The sequence below is a fragment of the Lathyrus oleraceus genome, chromosome 1, assembly GCF_024323335.1.
Source record: "Lathyrus oleraceus cultivar Zhongwan6 chromosome 1, CAAS_Psat_ZW6_1.0, whole genome shotgun sequence".
Taxonomy (NCBI): domain Eukaryota; kingdom Viridiplantae; phylum Streptophyta; class Magnoliopsida; order Fabales; family Fabaceae; genus Lathyrus; species Lathyrus oleraceus.
In genome coordinates this window covers 48,781,094-48,787,002 of record NC_066579.1, presented here as the reverse complement: position 1 = coordinate 48,787,002, position 5,909 = coordinate 48,781,094, and the positions used below count along the sequence as shown (strand labels likewise).

The window sequence follows — 5,909 nt, the reverse complement described above, 5'->3', positions numbered from 1 at the left end:
ATAGATGACATGGTCAATGCAGAATTGTAGGATTTTGCCTAGATCCAAGGATTAAGACCTTCAAAAGGGGGTTGCCATAGCATGAAGCTCCACAGAGCAATGTATGAAGGTTTGCCATAGCATGAGGCTTCACAGAGCAATGCATGAAAGTTTCCAGAGCACGAGGCTCCCCAAGGGCAATGCATGAGAGTTGTCAGAGCATGAGGTTCCACAAGGCAAAATAAAATAAAAGGATTTTCCAAAGCATGAGGCTCCACAAGGAAACGCATGAAGGTTTGCTAGAGCATGAGGTTCCACAAGGAAATGCATAAGGTTTCCAGAGCATGGGGCTTTACAGGAAATGAATGAGGGGTATTTATTTAGAAATGGGTGCGTGACCATGAGGTGATTAACCTAAAGAATGCATGGATATCAAAGAATATTGTGTTTAGTCCAAAGAGAAATGTATTGTTGATGAGTGTAATAGATGTTGATTGTTGAAGTGTCTGTGAAGAAGAAGACTTGACAATAATTTGATTTCAATTGTACTAAAGTTTATGAACAGAGGCAAATAGTTTGAATAATTGGGGCCTACGCCCCGTACCCAAAGATACTCAGAACAAGAATAGGAATAATCTCTCTCATTATTCTCCATTGCTTAAGGTTCGTGGCACACAATTTGCATCATTATTGACAAGTTTTGAAGATGAATATTTTTGTTGTGCTTGATGTCCAAAGTCTTCAGCCTTGAGGTTTTGCATGATGTCTTGAACTTATGTTTGATTTGGAATCCAGTGTGATGCAAGTGCAGAGATCTAATCCTATCAAGTGATTAAGGGACTTATGATCACTTGATTGGATAGAAAAATCAGATAAATTTGAAGTGATTAATTTATCAAAATTTATTTTGATCTATCAATCAGGGCATGAACCAAGATATCAACCACATGAATTTTAAATTGAAAGACTAAAATTATAAAAAAAAATTATAATGGTAATCACCTATTAGTTTCTAAAATTAAAACTAAAATGCTAATAAAATATCTAATATAATATGTTTACTAGTTTCTAAAAAACTAATTGAAAGTTAAATCTAAAACTTATCATGTTTAATTAAAAAACTAAGTGCATTATCATCTTTTTAAGAATTTTCCAAATAAGAAATGAGATTAAAACCTAATTAAAATCCTATGCACTATCATTAATTTTTCCAAGTGTTTTTTATTAACAAAAAGGAAATGTATTAAAAGAGTATTTAAAATGTATATTACAAAAGATTAAAATGTGTAGAAAAAGGATTAAAATGTTGAGAAAAAGAAAGTGTGTCAAAAATAATAAAAACTAATGATTAAAAACAAACTAAATGCAGGGGGTGTATTGTCACAGGGGGTGTGGACAACATGACTTGTTAGTGTAAGCCCTAGAGGCCAATACTTTTGGTACTTGTATCGAATTATTTATTAATAATAAAAGATTTTTTCTTTATTATGTTTGTTTAATAAAGTTCCTAGAATAGCTAGTCCGTTTAATGTATCAAGTGTGACTTAATCATGAGATCACATTAAACATAAGGACACTATTCTTAAGTATTCGTAGTCGAGCTTTATTGTGAAGTGGGATAACATTAAAGCATTAAGACTATTATGTATATAGACTGATGATCACATCTCATGGATCATGGATAAGGAGTTATCAAGTCTTAAACATAGGTATGAATATTAAGAGTAATATTTATACTGGATTGACCCGCTATGAGAATATTATATAGAATGTTATGCAAAGTGTCATAAGTTATTCTCATGGTGATAATGGTGTATACCACCCTTCGACCTAAAACCACTATGGACCCTAGATGTAAAGTCGAGTGTCTTGTTGCTGATCAAACGTTGTCCGTAACTGGATGACCATAAAGACAGTTGATGGGTACTCCACGAAGCATGCTAAGGGACATGAGTGACCGATGGAATTTGCCCATCCTGCGTAACAGGATAAATGTCTATGGGCCCAATATTGAATTGGACAAGGATGACACGGTCTATGCCTTGTGTTCAATATAGACATAAGGGCAAAAGGGTAATTATACATATAAGTATTATCACAGAAGGATTTGTTAGATCACATGACATTTTTCGTGTCTTGGGTAGCAGTGATGTGTTGCTAGATACCGCTTACTGTTTATTATGTTAAATGCGTGATTTAATATAATTATCAATGCTGCGAAAACCTACAGGGTCACACACAAAGGACGGATTGATGAGAGATAGAGTAACTAAGGAACACCGTAAGATACTATGCACTTAAGTGAATTGTAGAACATCGTAAGGTACGGTGTACTTAAGTAGAATACGAAATATGGTAAGGTACCACGCCCTTAAGTGATTTTGGCATATTATAAAATATGGGCCACATACACTTAAGTGGACTTTTAAGCTTGTAGCCCACATAAGTGGTTCTATAAATAGAACCCTTGTGCAGAAGTATTTCGTGCAGTTGCAATTTCATTTCTCTCTCTCTCTCTCCCTCTCTCTCTCAAAGCCTTCATTCGTAGCAGCTAGCACTGAGATTGAAGGAATCCGTTCGTGTGGACTGAGTAGAGGCGTTGTCGTCGTTCAACGTTCGTGATCGCTCCTAAGATCTACATCAAAGGTTTCAATCGTCACAAGAGGTAACGATTCTATCACTGATCATGCCCATTCGTAAGGATCATTAAAGGAGAAATTTTAAATTCCGCTGCGTTTTGGATCGCTCTTCTCCTTCAGGACTGACATTGGGTCTGGCTAAAGTGGCCCAAATATGTATTTGAAATAGTTCAAAAGGAGGGAGCGCGCAAACAAAATGAGGGTGTAGCAATCAAAATCCTTGGTCTTAGTGGCCCAGGCCCAACATGGAGAGGCAAATTGTCGAGGGATAATCAGATCTTCCTCATTTCCACTTCTTTCACTTAGCCTAACTCCTCACTCCCTCTCTCTATTACGCCGCCCACTAGAAATCGCTCTGTCACGTCGGAGGCGGCATAACTTTCCAAATATACCGCAAACCAAAACCAAACACATCCTCTCAATCTCTTATCTTCAATTCTCGTGTTTGTTTCCTCCTAAACTCCATCAGATCTCCAAATCGAAACATACGTTCATGAACCCTATGATGCAATTTCAAAATTAAACGAGCGTAGAGGTCCAAAACGAACTCAGGCCTTAGTACTACATCGTGGTAAGCATTTTGAAACAAAAATATGGAGGAATTACCAACCTACAAGGCGGAGGTGGCATTGGAAATCGTTGAAGCTTGATGAAGATGAAGATGTAATAAGAAAACCAGAGGATTCTACAGGTATGCTTCAAATTTTTCTCCTATTCCTTCCGTAATTCACAATTCTCCTTCTTCCTCTTCTTTGAGTTCTTAGTCCGTAGGTTATATTATTATTGTTGTTGTTGCTGTGTGACGGTGTAAAATACGAGATTGCTGATGACATTGATGAGTAGAGAGTATATAGAGGATTAAAACAGTGAGAGTGATGCAAAGTGTAATGCAGAGAATAGTATGGAATGGCTTGGCTCAACGTGTTTGAAGTTTCAAGGTTAAGCTTCAATGGTCGTGGAAGTGAGCTCTAGTTGAGGGTGGAGATGAAGGGAGTAAGTTGCAGAGATAGAGACTGATGCAGAGAATGATTGGTTTATGAAGTGTTACTGTAGAAAGTGATTGGTTCCCCCTTGATTGAAGAGTGATGATGAGAATATATAAAGTGAGATTGTGTAATAGATTAGGTCAACTTGGGTAGGTCTCTTAGAAATGTTAGGGCAGGGTTAAATTCAATGAAGAAGGTGGTTATCAATTAGTCAACACTGTTAAATTCCGTTATATACTGTTAGCAGTTTGAGTGGTGGTTAGTTATGAAATTAGTGTAGTTAGATATAATTGTGTTGTTAGAGTGAATGAAGAATTAGATTAGTTAACTACTTGAAACTGCTAATGAAGTTAGAACTGGTAGAGGCTGTCAGAATTAATTCTACAATTAGTGTATGTTTTAGTTAGTTATTGACATTGGAAAGAGTTAGTTAAATGTATTAGTAATTAGTTTCTGACGGTTAAAAAATGAGGTTAATGAACTAGTTTGATGTGGAAAAAAAGTTTGAGAGTTTGGGTTAATGAATTGGAAAATTAGTTGGTTTGTTTGTATTTTGAAGTTAGTTTAGAAGCTTAATTGGACGTTCTATGGTTAGTAAAAACCAGTTGGAATTTCATGACAGTTGGATGGTTAGTGACTCTTTTAAAAGTGTAATAAACTATTTATCCTAGTTTAAGTCAGTTGGAAACAGTTAGAAAAGAAAAAAAATGAATTGAAATGTGGTATGTGAAACTGATAGTTAGGGGTTGTTAAAACTGAATTGGAATGTTAGTGTAGTGAGAACAAATAGCTTGATTATTGACTAGTTGAAGTTGGTTAGTTAACAATTGTTAGAGTATGAACTAGGTTAGTGTAGTTAGAATTGTTATGAAGCTGACAATTGAGTTGTAATTTGTTTGAAACTGAATGAGCTCTCATGTTAGTTAAAACTAGGAGCTGGATTCTAGAAACTAGTAACTGTTATAAAATGGTTTGAATGTTAGTATTGAATTTAATGTTAAGTGTTAATGAACTTGAGAAACAAAGTTTCTTGATGTGAAAATGAGTTATGGAGTAATTTGGCTAACCGGTTACCAACACAACCTCATAATCTTTTGGTTATGTGATAAGCTACTTGGATGCAACAATCATGGACCTTACCTGAGCTATTTTAGTTCTGCAATGAACTACTATTAGAACTATTAGACAATGGATTAGATAGAAGAAGTTGTGTTGGACATTGATGTATTGCTATAACCTGTACCATTATGATGTATGTGCATTTTGAAAATGGAGGCATGTAGCTGCCATTTTGAACTAGTGGCTGTTAGTGAATTGGAACTATTAGGGAATTGAACTTGTGTGCTTTTTGCATTGTGAGATGTTAGTAGTTTACAGGTGTAATCTTGGATGGAAAGCTAACAGGTCATGTTAATAGGTTGTGTTGAATTGGTATGGAGCACTGTTGTCTTGATTTTTTTTGCATGGTTAGACATATTAAATTATGACTAATCATATCATATTGGATGCTATATTTGGTTTGAATTGGATTGTATATGGTTATATGGATGAGTGAATGCTGATTGTCTGTATGAATTGATTTGATATTTCTGATGTGTATGGTGTTTTCTCTATTGGTGCAGGGCTGATGTGCATGAGATGGAGTGATCGAGGCTTAGCTTAACATTATGGCATCACAAAGTAATTGTGGGATGCATCAAGAACATGAAAAAGTCTCGAAGAACTTGGAGGATTTGAGGAAAATTAAAGGCATAAATGGAGGATCAATGATGATGAGGACCAAAGTAGGTTTAGGTAGCTAGTTTGACCTTTGGTCAACTGTTTGACCAAAAGTCAATACTAGGTAAAAAATGGATTTTTGTATGATTTGTACTTTGGGTTCTTTTGTTATGAAACTTGGAATATTTATAATGAAAAAACATGATCTGTTTGAATGTAATATAACTTGATTTCCAAGTTAACATCTTTCCCTCCAAATTCCAATTTTGAAATATTGAATCTTGCACTTGAATGCTTTAAATAAAACTTGACCTTGAATTTGAACATGAATATTGAATCTTGAATGAACCACAATATCTTACCTTGAATCCAAACCAAACAAATAATGGACTAGTGTAATGAACAAGCCCATAAAGAGATTTAACTTGTCAAAGTCAACCTTTCATGGTTGACTTATGTGATACTTGAAATATACGGTCTAATCCAATGCCATGATGCAAACCACATGATTCATAGGTGCCAAAGATCAAGAACTAGGGTTCCATAGCTTTGAGTTCAAGATAATTGGTCATCACTAGTCAATGTA

General features: G+C 35.2%; 1 long non-coding RNA gene across 1 annotated transcript; it reads left to right on the top strand.

Annotated features, from left to right (window-relative positions):
* The first annotated feature begins 2,817 nt into the window (after nucleotides 1-2,817).
* Nucleotides 2,818-5,565, top strand: LOC127100813 (uncharacterized). The gene is made up of 2 exons (XR_007794502.1): nucleotides 2,818-3,309; nucleotides 5,227-5,565. It is a non-coding gene; the product is annotated as an uncharacterized LOC127100813 (long non-coding RNA).
* Nucleotides 5,566-5,909: the final 344 nt, after the last annotated feature.